Genomic DNA, 23,160 nt, shown 5'->3' on the forward strand with positions numbered 1-23,160 from the left:
CCTTTCACTATAGGTGATCTATACTAGCCTTGTTCATTTATCTTATAATCTATTTTTTTAGTGTTTTAGTTGGAATAATTTTTTTCTACTGCAACAAATTAGTCGAAACATTGTTTCGAGTCGTTGTTTCAGGGAACGGGGTCAGTGCTGAATGGGTATGGGTCTTACGGGCCGCAAATACCGGCAGGCCGAACAGCTTCGAAGTTCCCGACGCACGGCACGAACCTTATCTCGTACCGTCGCTCCCCACCTATGCCCTGCTCCTGCTCTGCTTCTCCCAGAGGACCTATGCCCTGCTCCCTGCTCTGCACGTCGGCGCCCTGCAGCTCCCCATCCTCTTCCTCCCAGAGCACAGGCGCCCCTCCCCTCTTTTCCTCTCCCTGCTGCACCAGGAAGGGCGAGCGCCGCTGCTCCAGTCGGGCAGGCTGGCCGCCGAGCTGCCGCCCTGGCCGGGAAGAGGTGAAGTGGTGCGTTCTGGCTCTTCCGCCTCTGGTCGCTATCTGGGCGAGTCGACATCTCCTATCCCCCATCCCGAAACAAGGAGCGGAGCCGCAGAAGCGGTGGAGCCTCCAGCCCGTGGCAGAGGGGAGAAGCCCTACTGTGCGCTCCCATGGCCGCCTGCGTGCTGGGCCTAGCGCCTACTCTCGTTAGCATGTGGCCCCTCTGCCGCGCTACCGCCGGCTCCGCCGCTACAGAGGCCTCCACCGCTGCCGCTGCCGCTCATGCGTCGCGTCGCGGCGTGGGCGCGGTCAGCTCGGCTCTATCCGGTCTTCGGGGAAGGTATCGTACATTTCTTGCTATGAAGTGCTTTATTATTTTCTTACTTTGTCCCTAAGTTCCAATAATGCAAACTTTGTTTTCTCTACCTTTAGATTTGAGCTGCAGTGATCAAACTAGTGGAATTCCCGAGTTTTCCTTAAGGCATTCAGGAACTTGTTGATGTAGCCTCTTTGCTATGAGTCATTGGCCTAAACAATCTGAACTTTGTTTGCTTACAGAAATGGTCCTATTGTTGTTTATATGGTGACAGCCTCTTAATTAATCTTCGTAGGCACTCTGTATCTTCGGCGCAATTCATGGATGGTCTTAGAAGTAATCTTCAAATGGAAACGAACTTGGCACTTTCCCCAAAGGCACCAAAGTCTAACGGGAGTGGTAATTTCTATTTTTCGTTTGTGCTAAGCAACAATAGATATTTTTAGAGTAATCAACAATAGATTCGTCAAGATGGTGTCTTAGAACGCTTAGCACAACAGATATTCGTCAAGGTGGTGTCTTAGGATGCTGGAGATATTTCTTGTGGGGTTTTCCCCCACAGCGAGGAAATGTTCCTTTTTTTTTTATCTGGAACCATCCAGTCTATCAACTCATGGGATCAACTAAATCATTGGTAACCAGGTCCCGGATACATTTGGATGCCACATGAGCTGACACTTACACCCTAGTTCGGCTAAAGCATGCGCTGGCTTGATACAATTTTCTTGGAACATAGTTAATTGAAGAACTACTAAAATTCTCTTAGCACTTAGCAGTATGTAGTCTGTAGTTCACATATCAGGCCACCAGTTGGTGCGAGATCAAAAATTCCTTTCTCTACAACTCTTTTGATAGATGACAGCCAAAGCATCGGTTTCAAGAATCACATGGCCGGCCCATTCCATGTTGCAAGGTGGCATTGAGACCCCCCCCCCCCAAATAAATAAAAAAATAAAAAAAATGATAAGGCTTCTGTATGTAGCGGCTCCAGTTGTAAAACCAGGCTTTCTGCACCAGCAACTACAGCATCCCTGACAACATATCCCCGTCCAGCCAGAGCAGTAGAAGGCTGAAAAAAGCTCCATCAGTGTTTATCTTTAGTACATCTCCCTCTGTTTTTTCCAACTTTGTTGTCTAGGGCTTTTATAATTTGGCTACACTGCTGTTTAACTTCATGAACTCCAATGTCTGGCGTTCATTCAAACTTGTTCTCCTTTTCTCCCTCCCTCTTATTCTGTTTCTTTCTGACCACCAGTGCCAAGGCTCAATCGCTACATTGATCTGCATATCTGTCTGTAGTACAAGACTCTTTTGTATAACCTCAGGCACATACTGCATGAATGCTAGATCAATTGTCACTGTAAGAGATTAGGCACAAGATAGTTGATGAGGTTACACATGTATAGGCAAGGAACAGAACCAGCGGGGGATCCTTGCCTATTAGATATCAATCAATCTATCCTAACCATATAAGCACTAGGCCTGTCTAACACGCCCCCGCAGTCGAAGCGGCAGCCTTGCTGATGTTGAGACTGGACCTTAACTCATTGAAGACAAAAGCTGGAAGCCCTTTGGTGAAGATGTTGGCGAACTGCGACGTTGTGGGGATGTGCAGAACCTTGGTGTCACCTAGAGCCACACCCACACGGACAAAGTGTATGTCAAACTCAATGTGCTTGGTGCGCTGATGCTTAACGGGGTTGATGGACATGTAGACCGTGCTGATGTTGTTGCAGTAGACAAGTGTCGCTCGGCGGAGAGGCGTATGAAGCTCAAGTAAGAGCTGGCGCAGCCAGGTAGCTTCGGCGACAGCGTTGGCCACAGCACGGTATTCGGCCTCAGCGCTGGAACGCGACTGTGGACTGGCGCTTGGAGGACCATGAGACTGGCGTTTGAAAAGAAAACTAAGCACATCACTTTGTGTTTAGTAATCCATCTTTAGTGTCACTATTGCCAAGTTTAAACTTTTTTGCTGAAGAGTTGAGTAATTTTTTATTCTGAATGTCAAAGTAGACAAGTTTTCTGCTTGCAATGTACACGGTACAAAGTTGTTCATCTAATAAATCAAATCAAGTCGAAATGTTGCAAATTTTATTCAGTTTATGAGATTACTTTGACTTATGGAGCCCTGTCAAATTTGGCTGGTGCTTTGCTGCTGGCTAGCGAGGCAATGAAGTTGTGGGGGCTTGGCAGCGGCTAGAGGTATCTCCTACCTGTATGTGTATGTCCCAACGGTGGATCTTGTTTAGGTGTTTTATTAATCGAGGTCTTGTATTATGTAAACGAGGGCACATGTGTAATCTAAGAGCATCTCCAAGAGTTACCCTATCCAATCTCTTAGAGTCAAAATTAAGGTTTATGCAACAAAACCACCCTCCAACAGTCCCCCTATCCAACATCCTATATTTAGTGGTACCCTAAAACATCCTCCCTTTTTGTTCGTCTTAATATAAAGATACGTAGCTCCTACGTGTTTGAGAAAAAATATACATCTGCCTTCCAAAAAGAGAACTTCCTCACCCGTCTGTTGTCCACTATGTGGTCAAGATGTTGAAACAATACAGCATACTCTTGTTGGTTGTGTTTTCACATGGCAGGTTTGGACTTTGGACAACTGTCTTTCATGTGTTGGGCTTGCTTCCCCTTGAACCGCAGCTAGAGGATTCTCGTTTTTCTAGCTGGTGGTGCAAAATAATCAAGGCTGTTCCAAAAGAGCAAAGAAAATGACTGAATTCACTTCACTCATCATTCTGGTTGTTTGGGAGATGTTGAAGCACAGGAATGCCTGTCTTTGAGGGTGCTACTCCTTGTGTCCAAAGAGTTTTAGCTATAGTTTCTGAAGAATGTATGTTGTGGTGTTGGGCTGGAGCTAAGGCTCTGCTGCTTCTTAGTAGGTTGCTACCTATGGCTGCTTAGGCGTTTTTTGGGCAGTGGTCGCATGTTTTTTTCCTAGTGTGGCGCTAAGAGTCCTGTATTTGGTTACTTGGGGGAGCAGGCTCTGCCTCTCCTCCATTGTTTTCATTCTCTTCTTAATGAAATGACACACTGTCATTCGAGAAAAAAAAGAAAAAATATACGTTGATTTATTAAGTTCAATGAAATGTACAACTAAAATTGTTTACGCTATTAGTATACAAGTTAATGGTTGGACGTTTACAGTGTTTCATGTTCATTTTCTAACAGATGATTTAGCCATAACCTGTAAAGGATTCTGTACAATATCATGGAACCTGAAAGCAGATGTACAAGATGGGTGCTTAATATTCATAACAGGAGACCCGGTTACCCTGGGCTGCTGGGAATCCAACATGGCTGTTCAGTTGTCTCCTTCTGTTGAAAGCAATAATATATGGACAGCTGAAATAAAGGTAAATCTTCTTTTAACAGTATCATCTTCTGAGCATAACATTTATTAATTAAGAATAATATTGTGTGGATGATAAATCATATTTCAATATTCGAGAAGCATTTGAAGTCAACTTAATTATTTTAGAAAATTCATCTTTAGTTGATGTGACATTTACCAATGATCTTTTAGGTAGTTTAATTTGTTAAGCATGCTGTAGTAGCTTGAAGATGAATGATTACATAGTTCCTGTCACAACGGGAGCATGGGGCACATATTAGCAGAGGAATGCCATATCACATGGCTTGAAGACGATTATGGCATTGGAAGTGGAAGATAGATGAGGCAACCTTTGTAGAGCTGCATACTATTTTTTTAGTCTTCGTCATGGATCGAGCCATGAATCTTCGTCCTCTTCAGCAGCAGCATAATGTTTGCACGAGACAGATCCAAATCCGGCCATCTTCACCTGCTACGGCCAGCGCCGTTCGTACACGCGACTGTCGTGGAGTCTGCCCAGTCGCCAATCCGCGCGTTGCGTGCTTCCTGGCCCGCCTTCATCGTCGCGCCCGTCGTCGGATTCGTCGTCCGCCAGTCTTCATCCGCGCTGGTGTGTGGGGTCGTTACGAGCGGTCCCCTGTTTCAGGCGCCGCTCTATGGATAGGTAGAGAGGGGGGGGGGGTGAATAGCCTAATTAAAATTTGTACAAAGACAGACACTAGGCAAGTGTGTTAGTAAAAGAGAATCCCACTAGCCACTACTTGCCTAGCCTAGTCAATACAAAGCAAGTCCCCTACACAATTCTAGTTGCAAGGTTAACTAATTAAACATACAAACACACAACTAGAGGTGACACCTTAGCAACTAGTGATCTAACAAAGAGAGCAACTAATATAAACTACCCACTAGAGAGCTAGAGCTACACAAATCACACAAGCACAATATATGAATTGTAATCGCAGTGTTATGCAAACCACCGAAGGTAAGTGACACTATTATCCTGAGGTTCGGTTGCTTGCCGGCAACTTAATCCGCGTTGAGGTGGATCCTTAGATCACCGCTTCACTTGGCCTAGCGAGCAACCAAGCTCGGCTGCTACGACATGGGCACAACTAGAAGCCGGTAGATCACCAAGGACCTCTCCAAATCTCGGTTGATTTCACTAGAGTTGGTGCCTTGTTCCCCGGCCTCGTGCCAATGTCGTCACCGGCAAGTGGATCTACAAGCATAAGTACCACGCCGATGGGTCGCTGGCCTGCCATAAGGCTCGGTGGGTCATTCGCGGTTACTCCCAGCAGCACAACGTGGACTACGATGAGACATTCAGCCCGGTTGTCAAACTAGCCACGATCCGCGTCGTCCTCAGCATCGCCGCCTTGCGGTCGTGGCCGATCCACCGGCTTGATGTCAAGAATGCCTTTCTCCATGGCAGTCTTGAGGAGTCCGTCTACTGCCATCAACCTCCTGGCTTTGTCGACCCCTTTGCACCTAATCATGTTTGCTTGTTGCAGAAGTCCCTCTACTGCTTGAAGCAAGCTTCCCGTGCGTGGCACCAGTGGTTTGCCACGTATCTTTGCCAGCTCGACTTCACGTTCTCCACCACCGATGCGTCTCTATTTATAATCGAGATAGTGTTGCCTACTTGCTGCTCTACGTTGATGACATCGTCCTGACGACCTCCTCCCCGGACCTCCTACATCGCATCACTGCGTGCCTCAGCTTGACCTCGGCGCGCTCCACCACTTTCTCGGCATCTCCATCACGCGCTCCTCCGATGGGCTGTTCCTCTCGCAGCGCCAGTGTAGTATGCTGTTGAGCTTCTCCAATGTGCTGGCATGTCCGAGTGGAGTATCATCCTACCACGACGCCTGTGGACTCAAAAGTACAAGCTCTCCGCTACAGATGGTGCCCCAATCGCCGATCCGTCCGAGTACCGTAGCCTCGCCGGGGCGCTACAAGACCTTGCTCACACCCGCCCCGACCTGGCCTATGCGGTCTAGTAGGTGTGCCTCTTCATGGACGATCCTAGGGAGCCGCACCTTGCCCTTGTCAAACGCATTCTCCACTACGTCAAGGGCACTCTTTCTACTGGTCTACACATCCCTTGTCAAACGCATTCTCCACTATGTCAAGGGCACTCTTTCTACTGGTCTACACATTGGCACCGGTCCTCTTCGGACTGGGTAGGGTGCCTCCACTCCCTCATCTCCACATCGGGCTACTGCGTCTACCTCGGCGACACCTTGGTGCCTTGGTCGTCCAACCGTCAGACCACTATCTCTCGCTCTAGTGCTGAAGCAGAGTACCGTGCCGTCGCCCGTGCCGTCGTCAAGTGCTGCTGGTTGCACCAGCTTCTCACTTCGTCCGCGAGAAGGTCGTCCTAGGTAAAGTTCGTGTTTGCATGTGCCGTCCTCTGTTCGCGTATACCATGATTAAAGGCCTGCCTGAAACCAGTGATCATGTCTGTGAGCCTCCCGCTACGACTGTGCGGGGGTGGGTGGGTGGGGGGTGTTAGATATGTATCTATCAGGTATCTAATTGTATGTGGCTTACTTATAACTGAAGTCACTTGTTACTATATATATATGAAAGCCACCCAACCCAAGGGGGGTGAGGTGTTTTTTCCCAATTCTACTGTTTCCCTCCTGTGTCTCTCATGTACTCTATGTATAGTCCCTTTGGGCTTCAATACTATCATCCAATTCGGTCTCCCTTATTCGTAACACCTCAGACAAAAATTAGGAGCCTTGTCTCAGTTTTTTTTAATATCCAACTGGTGCTGGTTAGCACATAAGACAAACCGTGTTACTGTATTCTTCTTCTTTTAACTAATGACATGTTCACCAGCTACTCATGGAAACAATTCATTCACTACTTGTAGAAACAAAATAGTTCAATAAGGAAACATTCATTTATCAAGGACAGATAAAGTAAATTCTACAAATATTTGGTGAGTTTGATGAATGCCATGTTGATTTAACTGTTTTTGGAGCTCTTATATCTTCTTTTACTTTTGGAGCATCACATTCTTTATTCTTTCAGGTACCATATGGAGTGCATTTCAAATATAATTATTTTGTTCGAGAAGAAATGGGTTCCTCTTCTGATATTATATGGAGGCCAGGTCCAGTATACTCCTTATCAATACCTTCAGTTGGCCAGAAAAAGCAGGTCATTGTTGTGAAGGACCTATGGACGAAAACCAGTCTAACAGGTCTTCCTACTTCGTGGGGATCATGGCTGATGGAAGCTGGTTCTCTTGAAGGTGAACTTTTTGATGGTGGAAATAATCAGAGCATTGTGAAAGATCACTCTGCCAGGGATACATCAAATCAAGGTTTATCTGTAGGTAATGTTGCATTACCACATCTTCTAGAAAGTAATAGTTAATTGTCTTCTTTAGCGGTTCTGAACACTTAAATATTTCCAGTGGATTTGCAGGTGATCATATTATATTCAAGCTTGGGAATGGCACACCTTTACATGCAGAACTGTTGTTGGATAATCAATCTAGCATCATGCACAACTATGTAACTGAAATACCAACTGCCAGTTATATAAGCCAACATGGAAGGTCTCAATGTCGTAGAGGAGCCATGGATTCTTGAATCAATTATGGCTGCAAAGAAACCAGTTGCAAAAGTCAAAGATAAGAAAGGGCAAAAGAAGTTTGTAAATTATAAGCACACTTTGAGTGGAGTTAGTAAAAACATGCATCAACAGGATCAGCCTGTTGAAGAGCCCTGGTTATTTCAATCTATAATGGAACTAAATGAAACTATAGTTCATGCTGATGGAAAAACAGAAGCAAGGGATATTATCAGAAAATTAAGGAAAATAGAAAAACCTCCAACACCTTTGGATGAGAGTAAGCCGACTGGTGATGAACCTTCATCAAGAGTTATACTTATGAACTCCTCTATCTGCACTATTCAGAGAATTGCAGTATTAGAAGATGGAAAACTAGTTGAACTCTTGCTGGAACCCATCAAGAACAATGTACAGTGTGATAGTATTTATTTAGGTGTAGTAACAAAGCTCGTTCCTCATATGGGAGGAGCATTTGTAGATATTGGAATTTCAAGGCCTTCACTTATGAGCATCAAGCAAAACCGAAATCCTTTTGTGTATCCTCAAGTTTTTAAGAACCGAGGAACAGATCCTGTTGATGATTCTTATTGTAATGAAGAGAACCTTCCAACTTATGAAAACGATGATGATATGAGTGATGACGAGTTTGCAAATGAAGAAACTCATGATGGTTCATCATTTCCAGTGGAGAATATTACAGATAATGAAGAAGGTGTGGTGCTAACATCTGATGCTAAGATAAACAATGTCGATGGTGATGAATTTGACATCATTTCTGTTTATGACGAAGACAAAGATGAAGAAAATGATCACATGGAAGATGAATATAGTGAGGACATACTGCAAGGAGATCAATCAGAAATTTCCAATGATCTTAAGACTTTATCTTCAATTCAACATGCTTTAAGAGAATCTAATGATGACACAAATGGAAGCAGGTGGTCTCAAGTTCGCAAGGGCACAAAAGTTATGGTTCAAGTTGTCAAGGAAGGATTAGGTACGAAAGGTCCAACACTTAGTCCATTTCCATGCCTGCGAAGCCGATTTTGGGTATGTATGATCATGGGGCTAGCCTTGGTGCTCTTCCATAATTAAAGTTAGTGTGCTTTGCAACCTTTTAGAATACACCATTGAAATATGCATGTGGTACAAAGAAATATTTCTGAAAATAATGTTTATATATTGACTAATGTAGCTGATTCCCACATTGGGTGTGTAGGCATTGTTTTCCAATTGTGATCTGACATGATGTTGTCAAATAACACAGTGAAATATCAAGTACTGTGCTAATTGACAAGTATTGTAGTAGAATCTTCCTTTTGAAGGAAATGACAAGAGCTCTGCCTTATCAATCATAGGGAGTTCAAAACAGATTTTGCATGATGGTTGCGACTAAAGCAAAATTTCAACCACATATGTCTTGTTGTGACTATGGCAAATAGGGACCATCATCGCTACAACTTGAGCAATAGAAAAACTACAAAACAACTAAGCTAGTAATAAGCAGTTAAAGGCCTTTTGAAAACCACAATGCTTTGTTAGGTGTCTTCCTTAACTTTTGAACACTGTATCTTGAATGATGAGGAACTTTTTCTTGGAGTTCGTAAAAAAATTCACTATTTTCAACAAAACAGATATGTGATTCATTGATTTATTGTTTATGCTTTAACTAATTATACATCATGATGACATGCTAAAATAATATTATAATGTACATAATTTTCTTCAGGTAGCTAACAATAGATCAAGTATTGTTCTTCTTTTTATATTTCATCATGTTCCTCAAATTAAAATAAATCCACACTACTTGCAAGAAATTTTAGGATTAACTTCAGCGGTATACCTTTTGAGTTTGCAGATACTGGTTTCCCGCGGCAACAAAGTTGGGGTATCCAAAAAGATTACCGGAATAGAGCGCACCAGGTTAAAGGGGATCACGAAATTACTGCGACCTCCTGGATTTACTTTGACGGCTCGTACAGTTGCAGCTGGTCATTCCTGGGAGGAACTGCAGAAGGACCTTGATGGCTTGCTATCTACCTGGAAAGGAATAACTGAGCATGCTCAATCTGCTGCCTTGGCTGCTGAGGAGGGTGTGGAAGGTGCTGTTCCTGTAATGTTGCACAGAGCAAAGGGTCAAACTTTATCTGTTGTTCAAGATGATTTTAATGAAAAGGTGAATTACTTCATGTTACAATCTACTCACGTTAGTTTGATATTTAACCTAACCAATATCTTTCTTTTAAACTCTATTCTGCATTTAGGTCAAGAGATTGGTTGTGGATTCTCCTCGAACATATCATGAGGTAAGTAACTTCATAACAGCAAACACTTAGGTATCTAAACTCATGAAGAAATATTTATTTGCATAATTTCTCTTGACATGCATGCCTGAGTTGGTTTTAGGAATCCTAAACAATATAACTCTAGAAACAGATCTATTTGATGTTTTTTTTTGCACATGAACGGGTCTATATCTTATATTAATTTAGTTCTGCAATTTAATATTAAAATTCCATACTGTTTCATCTAAACTGATTCTGATTAGTTAATGTATAAACAATAAATCAACGACAATGCTTTGCTAAGGTGTCTTCCTTAACTTTTGAACACACGTCTCAAAAAAAAAACTTTTGAACACCGTATCTTGAATGACGAGGAACTTTTTTCTTGGAGTTCGTAAAAAAATTCACTATTTTCAACAAAACAGATATGTGATTCATTGATTTATTGTTTATACATTAACTAATTATACATCACTATGAATGACATGCTAAAATAATATTATAATGTATAAACCTGGTTGTCTTTCTTGTCTTCAATATTGGTTCTGTTGATTTTCTTCCTTAAATTGTAGTAAAGTGTTATAAAACATGCTGTCATGGGCAATTGACTGTAGTTCAAATCTCAATCATGTTTCTGTCTATTCTTTTGATTTCCTAGCTAAGGGTAACAAAATGCACATAATGTGGGATGCTTTTTAGAAAAAAAAAAGTTATTTTTGAAACAGGTTGTCATGATTTCAAAGACGACTAAGCAACCCAACCCAAGGCAAGCATGAGATAGTTCGAGGAGAACACCCAATGATTTGCATTCATTAGGATGTGGTACATATATGCATCGTGGCATGATTGTAGAGGCTACTGACAAAGCCACAATCTAATGTGATATACATTGAACACAAATATTTCCTAATCAGCCTAGTTATTCCCGTAGGGAGCAAATCATTCAGGCAAGCATAGAAGCTGCATGTTTGCATGCTTCTGTAGTAGACCAGACAATTTGCCGTGCCAGATGAGCACTAGCAGGGGTGCCCAATCAATCCATCTAACACCCTCGTGTAGTCAGAGCGGGAGGAAGTCGAACTTCAGACTAGTCCAAAATTTTGTGAAGACGGATGTAGGGAGGCCCTTGGTGAAGATATCCGTGAATTGCGACGTAGTAGGGACATGCAAAACATGGACATGACCAAGAGTGCGCGCTCACGAATAAAGTGTAGATCTATCTCCACAGATTTAGTCTGCCGATGCTTAACAAGGTTGCTGTAGAGGTAGACAACACTCACCTAATCACAATAAACCAAAGTAGTTCACTGAAGAGGGGTGTGAAGCTCCATAAGCATCTGACGCAACAAGGGTGCTGTTTGGTTGCATCGTGTAAATGTAAACGCGAACAGTAATGAAAGACGCCGCAAATGGAAAAAATTAAGCGAATGCTTGCTTTTTTTTTGGTTTCTGTCCGTAAAGGAATCGGATAAACAGCGAGACCAAGATCTTCATGCTTGGCGCACAGGGCCACGTCTGCTTCGAGTAGGAACTCTAGATGCCGAGTTGTTAATGGCATTGAGGATGCACATCGCGGCCAGTTGCATCCACCTCGTGCTCGTCCATGGCAAGAGGCTGGTCTGCGAGCCGCTCATCATCTCGTAGTACATCAACAAGGCATATGCTGGCGCCAGAGCAGGTGGCTGCGACGCTCGCCCAGCTCGAGGAGGCCTTCACGCTGTGCAGCAAGTTGCAGCGTTTCTTCGCCGGCGAGACATCGGATTCTTAGACATCGCGCAGATGGCCTTGACGAGATGAGAGCACCCTGGCTCGCGGCGTGGGCGGCACGGTTGTGCGGACACCGCGGTCAGTTGCATCTGCAGGACGAGATTGCACTATTGGAGAAGGCAGAGAGGATGGGAAGCGGTAGAGTCACGCTAGGACGCGGGGAGGCATTGGGGATGGGCGGCGCCGGCGCTGTCGAGGGGAAGATGAGGCGAACAGATTACAACTAGGTTTGAGCGGTATCAGGTTTCTATTAGCCCGTATCTCTTTACGGGGTGATGCATTTATAGTGGAGGCAAAACAAACGGAATCTAACGTTATCAATTGCTGCTGTAATCAGATGCCGCTACAAAACATCCAACCAAACACTACCCAGGTAGGTTTGGCAATACCATTGGCAATGTCATGTATTCTACCTGGACGCTTGAGCGGGAGACAGTAGGTTGGTGCTTGGAGGACCAAGAGGTAAAATTCTCACCAAGAAAGATTGCATAGCCCAAAGTGGACTTACGGGTGTCGGGATAGCCCACCCAATCAGCATTAGAGTAAACCACCTGCTCAGTAGGGGGAGTCTGAAATAAAGAGAGGCCATAGTCGAGGGTGTTGCGAAGAGAACACAAAATATGCTTGACCCAAGTGAAGTGTGGTTTAGGAGGGTCATGCATGTAGAGGCAGGCCTGTTGGACGACATGAGATATCCGGCCGTGTGAATGTCAGATATCACAAGGCACGTGCCAAACTATGGTAGTGAGTAGGATCATCGGCTGCATTGGTGAATGTCAGATACCACAAGGCACGTGCCAGACTACAGTAGTCCTTTGTTCATAATGCCTGCGAACTGGTGGGAGGATGGGATGTGGAGCACGTGAACTTGTCCCAATGCGACCTTCTTGTGGACGAAGTGGATGTCAATCTCGATGTCCTTTGTGCGACGATGGGAACATGTTTGCCGGTCATATAAATTACATTGACATTGTTTGCCATGCAAAAAGACGTTCTTGACATCGAGCTGATGAATAGGCCAATGGCGGGACAAAGCTAAGCACAGAGCAGTGCGAACTATCGTTGGCTTTACCACCGGATTGAATGTCTCACCATAGTCAACACAGGGTCATTGGGTGAAGCCGCGAAGAACCCCACGGTCCAATAAGGCAGTAGCTTGTGCTAGAAGATCCACTTGCTGAAGAGAATATTCTTCCTCCATAGCAGCCCGCCATTTGGGATCAGCAAGGGTGCTGCGGAAAGTCTTCGGAACGGGCGACAGTGGCTACATACAAGGCAACAATCTAATGTGATATACATAGAATACAATACTTCCTAATCAGCCTAGTTGTTGCAGTAGGGAGCAAATCAATCAGGCAATGCAATGCACCTGAACATAGAAGCATGCATGCCGTGCATGCAGCAGCGGTGCCCAATCAGTCCGTCTAACATGCCTTATCGCCTAGGTGATGCCTAGGCCGGAGCTAGAGCAAATCCGAGGGGTGGGTGCAAGAATTTGTGAAATGAGGGTGCAAATATGGTGAAAATTTGGCTTTTACTACTGTTATTTAATTTTTGTGTGGGTGTGGCCGCACCCACTACATGACACATACCTCCACCCTTGGGTAACAAGGCGTGTAACTAGACCCCCAAGGAGAGCTGGGTCTGCCTGGATGCCTAGGCGACGTTTTTGAAACATAGCAGTTAGTATAAAGAAGGATTACGAATTGTAGAATATCTTGGCGTACCTCGTTTACTTGACTATACAAAGCATTTACCCTGTTGGTTTCTTTGCACTATTCATCCTTAATCCTTATGCAGAATTATTTCTTAAATCTTGTGAAGCATATAATTTTCCTATTTGTGTTTAGGTTACAAGCTATCTTCAAGAAGTTGCACCTGAGCTCTGCAGCCGAGTTGAGCTTTATGAGAAAAGAAAACCTATATTTGATGTATACAACATCGAGAAGGAGATAGACAGTATCCTTTGCAAAAGGTGCTATTTCATTGTTTCTATATTATTTCATAGTTCCTGTTGGTGGAATTCTTTTCATTAGTAAGCATTTTTATGGTTGTTTAACTCATCATTTTGTGTGCTGTAATTCTTTTTAAGTAGTGCATCTGTAGAACAAAACTTAAAGTTACTGTACCTTCTACTTCGTTTGGTAGATCTAGTACAAGAATGCTTTAAGATGATTTTGAATTGGAACAAGGAATAAATCCATTTCTTGTTCCTCAACCCTTGTTTAAATCTGGCACCCTAATTATCTATACTGTTTGATTTTGATCTCTGAGCTCTTTTTGTTGGTTTTGGAGTGATGTGGCAGGAGTTTTTCCTTCATTGCCGGTTTTCCTTTTCCTTTTTTTTTGCCAACACCATGGTGTCCTGGGGCAGCGTGTCCTTTTTCTCTCTTCTCTCTTTCCATGGCCAGCCGCTTTGCTTCTGTGTGAATGAAGAAAAAAAAAGTGGCAAGAAAAAAAAGATAGAAGAGAGGGAATTGCAGGTGGTCTTAGGCCACATCATAATCTACTTTTTTCCCCAGAGGTTGTCGGAATTATTTGAGGTGGCAGAAAACCACCCATATACAGGAAAAAACACCCATTTCCAGTAAAAACCACCCGTTTCATAGATAGAATCAGTTGGATAGCATGTGCAGTAACATGGTTGCGTAGAGCAAGATAGTATGGGGTTAGCAGAATAAGGTTTACCAAGTACATTGCCAGTCATCATCATGAAAAAAAGCTATCAGAGAAATAGAAAGATATCTTGGCCTGATGATTACTAGCACGTCTACTACTATAGGATGTGGATCGAACAATTAGGGCCTTGGAAAAAATATGTGGATTTGGGGTAGTGTCCAAAATCAATGTCACATGGTTGTCAATTTTGTGGGCTTAATTTTTACTCATTGGTGTTGAAATATACTGAGTAGTAGCACAAGCACCTTCTCAATTGGGAAAAGCATCTGTTGATTGAATTATTGAGTTGGTTTGTGACTTCACTAAGATATGCGAGTCCTGAAGTGCAATTAGTTAGACTTTTTTTTTGTGCGAGCCAAAATCAAGATTAGTGAAACAATAAAGACAATTTTTCCGAGGGGAAATACAGTATGGGAGGACCCTACTGAGCATTTTACTGAGAGTTAAATGCACTAGGGGTCCATGAACTTGTCATGGTGTACCACTTAGGTCCATGAACTCTGAAAATGTATTTACAGGTCACCCAACTTGTTAACTGGTGCACCGCAGGTCCATATTGCTTCGTCAGCGTTTTCTTGATTACGTGGCATGCCTGCGTGGCATGTTATTTTTCTTCAATACCCCCCTTGTCCTCCTTCCTATTTTCGATTTCCTTCCCATCTCATCTCTCTCTGTTCTCCCTCTCCTTTGTCTGTTCTTGCCGACGGACAGCTGCCGTGGCCGCGAAGCCAGACCCAGCAAGTCGAGCTTCTCCTGCGCCAACGCAACCAGGCTGTCGATGGCGTGCGGGATCCACAGGACTACCCCTCCATGCGCCGCTCCTCGCCTGTGCCCACCGCAACGGGTGGTACGGGAACACAAAGCACCGCGCTCTGGGAACATGGCGAGCTCGTTTGCCCGCGCCTCCTCTAGCAGTGCCCCCATCTGCACCAGCCGCATTGTTATAGCGCCAAACTCGCATTATAATCTAGAAATCTAGAAACAAGTGCGAACTTGGCTTAATTAGATAAAGCTTTGATGTTACCTGTCCGTGGTGAACACGCTGGCACCAGCCTCGACAAGCATCTTGGCGATGAGGCAGAGGCCCTCGGCGGTGGCGATGTGGAGCGGTGTGCGGTGGTCGTAGTCCCTGCAGTTTGGGTCGGTGCCGTAGGCTAGTGTGCGCCGGATGAAGTCCGAGTCTCCCTTGGTAACCGGCGGCTAGCGCTGCCACCCGTTTGTGCCCCTGCTTCACTGCCTCCAGCAGCTGCGTGTTCCCAAACTGGCATGGTGAAAAAAAATGTCAACATGATCAAACTGGTACCTATAATTAATCCTAGGGAAGAAACTGGAGATGGAAACATCACAATCTTGAGCTGATCTCAGTTTACTGCCTGCCGATGACAGATTGAATTGACAAGAGCCATTTTGCTCGTACCAGAGGGAAGCGGCCATCGTAGTCGGTGTTTTTAGGATCAGGCTTTTCAGCTGGTGCAGGTCACCGTAGAAGGCGGCGCTGTTGACCCGCAGGGTGAGCTCCGCCTCCTGCTTCCCGATGTGGAACGCGATGTCCGATCTCAGCTGCTTCACCCGTCCGCCATACTCGCTCTGCACCCACGGTACGAGCGCCAGCATCCCCTGCGAAGGTTGAGGAGGGTGCACCACCATGGCTGCGCAGCGGCAGCAACCAGCGGCTAGCACCGCCCATACGCCTGTCGGTCGCATGCCGCCAGTGCGCTTGCAGGCTGCGGGCCACCCCTGTGCTAGCCGACACCCCTGTCCTCGCGGAACGCACGCCGCGCGCTCGCCCTCACCGTCCTGGCTTGCTGGCCACGCGCAGGCCCTGTCCCTGCCCTCGCAAAGCGAGAGGACGACAATGCGGCCACGACGTCCTCGGTCTCCTTGGCCTCTTCCTCCCCGCCTCTCCTGACGGCTGCCGCATCCGTTGTGCGCATCAGCGTGTGGAAGGAGCGGCGGCTGCGGTAGGAGTTGGGCGGTGGCGGCTGCAGGCGTGGTATGAGCATGAGCGGCGGCGGCAGGAGCAGTAGGAGCGCAGGAGCTGTGTGCGCGGTGGTGAAGCATGTTGTCCTCGCGGTCGTGCACATGCTGGTCATGTTGTGCTAGTGCGCGTTCTGTTCCTAGGTGTAAGGGGTTAGATGAAAAACATGCCATGTTGGCGTGCCACGTAAGCAGAAAAATGCTGACGAAGCAGTATGGACCTACGGTGCATCATATAACAGTTGACCTGTAAATGCATTTTCATAGTTCATGGACCTAAGTGGTATACCATGACAAGTTCGTGGACCCCTGGTGCATTTAACTCTTTTATTAAAAAAGAATGGAGAAAAGGAGTTACGGAAAGCAAGATAAAATCTGTATAGGTGAAAAGTAGAAAAAACGGACATGCAACAGGCAGCCAAGAGTGAGAGAAAAGGTGCACATGAGCAAGTTAATCGAGCTTAGGCATAATTAAACTGAAGATCTGAGGTTGTGGTTGAACCTGTGATGCTGAAGGATAACTTCATCCACACATTATTCCATATCAAAAAATCAGTTTGCAATATTTTAATATACAATAGACAGGTATGACACTATAGGCTCATATAACTTACTTTCACTAATCGCTACTATTGCTTTTTTAACCCAATATTTCATACTCTTGTTGGGTTTCATCTATAGAACCCCCACAGCCCCAACTTTGGACTAAAGGCTTTGCTTGTTGTTGTATATACTCTGAGGTAGCTTAAGTTATGTCCTCTACCTTACAAATATTTCCTGTGTTTCAGAATATTAAACACACTTTTGCGGAAAATGTAGATGGGTCAGATGTGTGTACACATGCGTGTAGGTCCTACAGAACTAGTTTCAACTGAGGTCGCTGATCATAATATGTGCTTAAGTGTCATTTGGTCATTAGTGAACAAGAATTATTTTTCAAGCCCAACAGAGGACTGCTATTTATTATTTGAATGATGGCTGAGTTAGCCAGCTAGTGGAGTAGGTTGGAGTAGTGTGTGGATAACATAGTGGTGCTGCCTAGCTGCTAATGGCAAATTTAGTAAAAAGATTCATGATGTCTGCAGACCATATATCATGTTTTTTTTCTCGAACACGTTGGAGAGGTGAATATCATTATATTGAGAAGAATAAGATAGGGAAAAGAACCCCACACAATATCGCACACTCACACCTTGGATTCTAGAACTAAATCTCCTGGAAAACAGTTTAACAGCGACCCCTGACCCAGGACTCATTCATTGGGGCAGCAGGCTAGTCAGCGTCATGTAAGACATACCCCTGGCACCTGCGAGTACCCTACAACCTCAACTCATGGCAGGCAAGGGATAAAAATCTATTTAGATTTGGTGAAACTCCATCGAACGCACAGCGATTTCTTTGGTTCTAGAGTGTCCAAGCTCCTAAAATGACGATAGAGTTCAGGCCTTTTCTTGCCAATCCATTAACAGCCTTGCTGGCCCTGTCCCTCCAGCCCTCAAAGGATGTTTCATCAAGCTGGGATGAGAGGTTTTGCATGCCTAACTTTCTGCAGCATGCCAAACCAAAAATCTCAGTGCAAAAATACAGTCCTCCAAAAGATGATTTATAGTCTCAGTGACAGTGTCTTTGTCACTAATGAAGGACAACGAGAGGGATGATCAAGACCCCGCCTTGCTAGCCTATCTTCTGTCCAGCACCTGTTGTGTGTGACAAGCCACATGAAGAAGCAACACTTGCTCGATGCCCAAGTCTTCCAGATCCTCTCCCAAGAAAACAATCTCACTGATTCCCTGGAAGAACCCCTATAAGCTGACTTTGCCGTGTACTGTCCACTTGAGTTGAGTTACCAAATATGAGAATCGTCAACACCTGGCTGTAGTTCCACATAAAAATTCCACAATGACATTCACTCAAAGTGCACCTTGCAAATCCGAGATCCACGTCTGGTTTGTGAGACCTTCCATATATCATCTTGGTAAAATCAGTGTGAGCCAGATGTTTGTCACTACGGAACACAGTTCTGTTTTGTTGCTCTGAAACAAGATATCTAATTGAACTGATACTGAAAAGCTGCTTAAAAGTTCAAAATTCACTTTTAATTTAAGTTTATGTAACTGTCTTGACCTCTAAGTTGTTGTAAGCTGTAAAGTCTAGTTTGTGTAATATTGTGTTTTTTTTCCCTTGTGGCAGGGTACCACTATGCAATGGGGGTTCTCTGGTCATAGAACAGACTGAAGCTCTGGTTTCAGTTGATGTGAATGGTGGTCACAGTATGTTTGGTCAGGGAACATCACAGGAGAAGGCTATTTTAGAAGTCAATCTTGAAGCTGCAAAGCAAGTATGTGATTTATCTTGAAATTTACTGGGAAGTAGCTTGCTTTGCATTGTTTTGAAATTTGCCTTTTCAAGGATAATTCACCTTAACCATTTTTCAGTTGGTTTTCATTTTTTTTGTCACCTTTTTTCTTTGAGTTCATCTATCTCAAAATAAATGCATGGCGTAGTTCATCTGTTGCCTGCAGTTTTGCTCAACAGTTCAAACACATAAAGGATGTGTTTTCTCTTGTCTATGCAACTTTATGTTTACTCATGAATTACGACTTGAATAACCTGCTGTCATATTTTTAAGGGAACATGTTGAATCCCTGCAGTCATATTTGTAAGAGATTCGTTACATCTTCTGCATAGGGTGATACTATAGTTGAAGCAGAAAATATATTGTAAATTTGAAGTTTATTAAAAATTACGAATAACCATGACAAAAATTCTGAATGCAGATTGCCCGTGAGTTGCGCTTGAGGGATATTGGTGGCATTATAATTGTGGATTTTATCGATATGTCAGATGATTGTGAGTATGATTTCAGATACTATCTGATAACTGATGTCACAAAACTGAATATTCAAGTTTCTCCATGTGTGCTTTTGGTGCTAATCTCCTAATAATATCTCTTAAAAGTATAAAGGATTCTGGTACCTATACACTACAGTCCTCTTTGCTACAATGTACTACCTCCGTCCTAAATTAAGTCAAACTATTTTATTTTGACCAAATTTGTAGAAAAGGATACCAAATTAGTGTTACTAGATACATCAGATATATTTTCTTAATGTACTTATTTGTGTCATAGATGTGGTTACCCTTTCCTAGGATGATTATAGGAATTGATTTATTTTAGGATGGAGGGAGTGGTTTTATACTTCATGTGATTTTTTATTGATATGTGTGTTTGCAGTTTTCATGGGCTTGGACCGTACAAGCTATACTCTTTCTTTATGTTTAAACCTTGCTTCATTCAGTCTACGTTACACGGATACATGAGGTTGGCCACGTATCCCGTATCGGATACGTATCTGATACAGATACGCACTGGATACGCGGCGGATACGTATCCGTAAAGTATTGGTAAAAAAATAAATAAAACAAAATTCCGATACGTGGACTGATACGTATCCAAGCCATTTGGGACAGTTTGGCATCAATTAAGGGACAGTTTGGCATGAATGTTTTGCATAGTGAATTGGGATGTTTAAGACTGGTGCTTCTTTTTAACAAATCGTGAACTCCAAAAGGCAACATGTCTTAGTTAGCACCACTAATAGAAAATGATAATGATGCAAACTTTTTCTATTGCTTCTCCTTTCTCATTGTCACTGATACCACATTTTCTTCCAGCGAACAAAAGGCTAGTATATGAAGAAATGAAGAAAGCAGTAGAAAAGGATCGATCAACAGTTGGTGTTTCAGAGCTATCAAAGCTAGGTTTGATGGAAATAACTAGAAAAAGGGTATGTGCACCAGCTTCATAAGTCACACAATGCCATGTTCATGGATTTCTTTTTGTATCACATGCGATATGTGCATTAATTTTCCTCAGTGAAATAGTGGTCATTGTTGGGATAACTAAGCCCTGCAAGATTCTCTCTAGGGAAAGAGGTCAAGAAGGCTTAGATGGCAACCAAGTTTAAGGCCCAGAACAAGTGTGCACTTTTCAAAACTTGGTTCTCGTGCCCAAGCTGCTTACTTCTTTCTTCTTTAAATGCCATGCCACATCATCAAATACTGTTATGTGGCACTAGGGACGAAACCGGATCGGATACAGTGATCTTGTATTCTATCCCATATTTTTTCTCGGGATTCGGAACCGGATACGGATCATGTCGGATACGTCAGATATTGATATCTATCTCATAGTCGGATATTGATATCTATCTCATATACTCCCTCCGTCCCGAATATAAGGCATGCACATATTTCAAAATTCAAATTTTATTATCTTTGACTAACAATTAGCCTAATTATATCAAAAGTTTGTATTACAAAAGTAGTTACATTAGATTTGTGTTTATAAATACTTTTTAATGATCAAACTTTTGTTCCTACAAATTATATATTATAAGAGAAATTATAGGTCAAAATATGTTCTTAAAGACCGCACTAAGTCAAATTGCGCCTTATATTAGGGGGACAGAGGGAGTACATATCGGAAATCCGATTTTGAGTATTCCGATTCGGATACGGATATTAATTAAATGTTCAAATTCGGATACGAACTATCCATATAGGGTTTTAACCATTTTGGGACGGATGGATATCGGAAAAATATCCGCCCCGTTTTCATCCCTACGTGGCATTCATTAAATGCATATGATACTAAGTACTAACAAGTTAAAGGACTCAGATGTGAAAAATAATAATTGAGGGGCCTAGCTGGTGCCCTAAACAAGTTTAGGGATTGTCTTTGATTTATTATTGGCTGATCCCACGATAGTTCATTTTATGATTGTAGTGTTAAAATGGTTTATTGTTGTTTGCAGGTCCGACCAAGTGTTACTTTTATGATCAGTGAGCCATGTACATGCTGCCATGGTACTGGTCGTGTGGAAGCTCTTGACACATCCTTTTCAAAGATTGAACGTGAAATATGTCGACGTCTTGTAAGTCCTAAAGGCTAATTACATTTTTATTTTTCTTGTGTGTTAGCAACAGTATCAACTACTGATTTAATGCAAACAGGAATTATATGATGCATAACCGCACCTCCCACTCTAACTAGTTGAACTAGGCTCGCTTCCAATTCTAGTTACTAATAATTGAGCCAGAATTCGTTGTTTCTGTTAATCTTGTTCAATGAACCAGGCTGCCTCACGACGAAAATCAGACCCTGAGAAACCAAAATCATGGCCAAGATTTGTGCTTAGAGTGGATCATGAGATGTGCACGTATTTGACGTCAGGAAAGAAGACAAAACTAGGACTCCTGAGTAGCTCCCTTAAAGTGTGGATTTTGTTGAAGGTACAATCTTCTGCTGGTGCCTCCTCGTATGTGTTCTTAGCATGGTTCATTTATATTTATACTCGGAGTTTCTGAGGTAGCTAGCATCTTTAAATACATTACATTCAGATTGCCAGAGGTTTCTCCCGTGGTGCCTTTGAACTGCTACCATACTCAGAGAAGGAAAAATGTGCGGAGAAAGAAGCATCATCAGAGTTGCCCCAGAAAGAGGGGAGGCCCAAGCTATCTGTTTTTCCTATCAAGAAGTGGATGAGCCGGGCGAAGCGTGCTAAGTGATTCTCTTTCAAAAGCGTCAATTTTATTAGCATGGGGGTCTTCCTTGCTATTCACAACTTAGAACGAGCAAAGATTCAGGAAGAGGGTCATACTTTTCATTCACAGAGATCCAGCGTCGGATATCTAGATATCTCCCGACCAGCTTTTGTTTATAGTATTTTTAAGTTTGTGATGCAAAATACTTAGGATTTAGGATGCAAGAAAGAGTAGGAAACATTTGTAGGACGGAAACTAGACAGATTTATGTAGGACGCTGTCAGGGTAGATGTAGCTCTTATGCTTTAGAGCCGTTGAACTTGGGAGACCGAGTAATTCCAGTGATTTTTTTATTCGTTGTCGAGACCCTATATTCAAATTTTGTTACAAACTCAATATTTTTTTTGGCTAAATTTCTTTTGATCTGCAACGAATTCGTTCCGACATTGAAAGGCTTGCGGTCTTAAAGAGTACCTCTGTTGAGAGCAGATAAGAGCGTATACGCCATTTACCAATTTCAAATCATGTAGGGACTTAACTAATTTAGGCATACGCTCGAATTCTTCTTTATTTATGGAACTGGTATTGGGAAATGGCCGTTGATTTCAAATTTGTTTTGGTCATGTTTTCAAAAGTTTATGTGAGCGCTGGAATACACATGAACCATTTTCTTACAACATGCATACAATTCATGTTTTAGTTTTCAAATCACTCGGATAAAAGGCTTACAGTACTGTCTTTCACCATGTATAGTGCGTGCACTTATATCAAGATTTAAACATTATAATCTTTAATCAATAATTTAACCAACAATTTTGAACTATTGTGGGTCGTTTGCTCGTCTGAATTCTGGAGGAATCTGGATGGTTTGGAGGAATGCTGGATGAATTTGTGAGAGAAAAATACTGTTCCGGATAAAAAAATAAGCGGATCAAGTCGGATTTAAGGGCACGCGAACGGGGCCTGTACAACAAAATTGATACATTTAGATTTGTAATGTACAATTCAATTCAATAACCATAAATTTGAAGTCTTAAACAATACAATGTAAAGTTAATTAATGTTAAGATATATATTTAGTTTTATGCGTACTTCAAATGGTACCTTTTAGCATCACTAGGTATTGGCTCGTGCTTTGCTATTGGGACCTAAAACTAAAACAAAATAATGCAAAGCTGCACAACCGACAAATGGATTTCAGTAGATACAGTT

General features: G+C 43.1%; 1 pseudogene; it reads left to right on the forward strand.

Annotated features, from left to right (window-relative positions):
- Positions 1-224: 224 nt before the first annotated feature.
- LOC136450429 (ribonuclease E/G-like protein, chloroplastic) lies at positions 225-22,362 on the forward strand (annotated as a pseudogene).
- The last annotated feature ends 798 nt before the right edge of the window (positions 22,363-23,160 follow it).

Source organism: Miscanthus floridulus, chromosome 5 (genome assembly GCF_019320115.1).
Source record: "Miscanthus floridulus cultivar M001 chromosome 5, ASM1932011v1, whole genome shotgun sequence".
Classification (NCBI taxonomy): Eukaryota; Viridiplantae; Streptophyta; class Magnoliopsida; order Poales; family Poaceae; genus Miscanthus; species Miscanthus floridulus.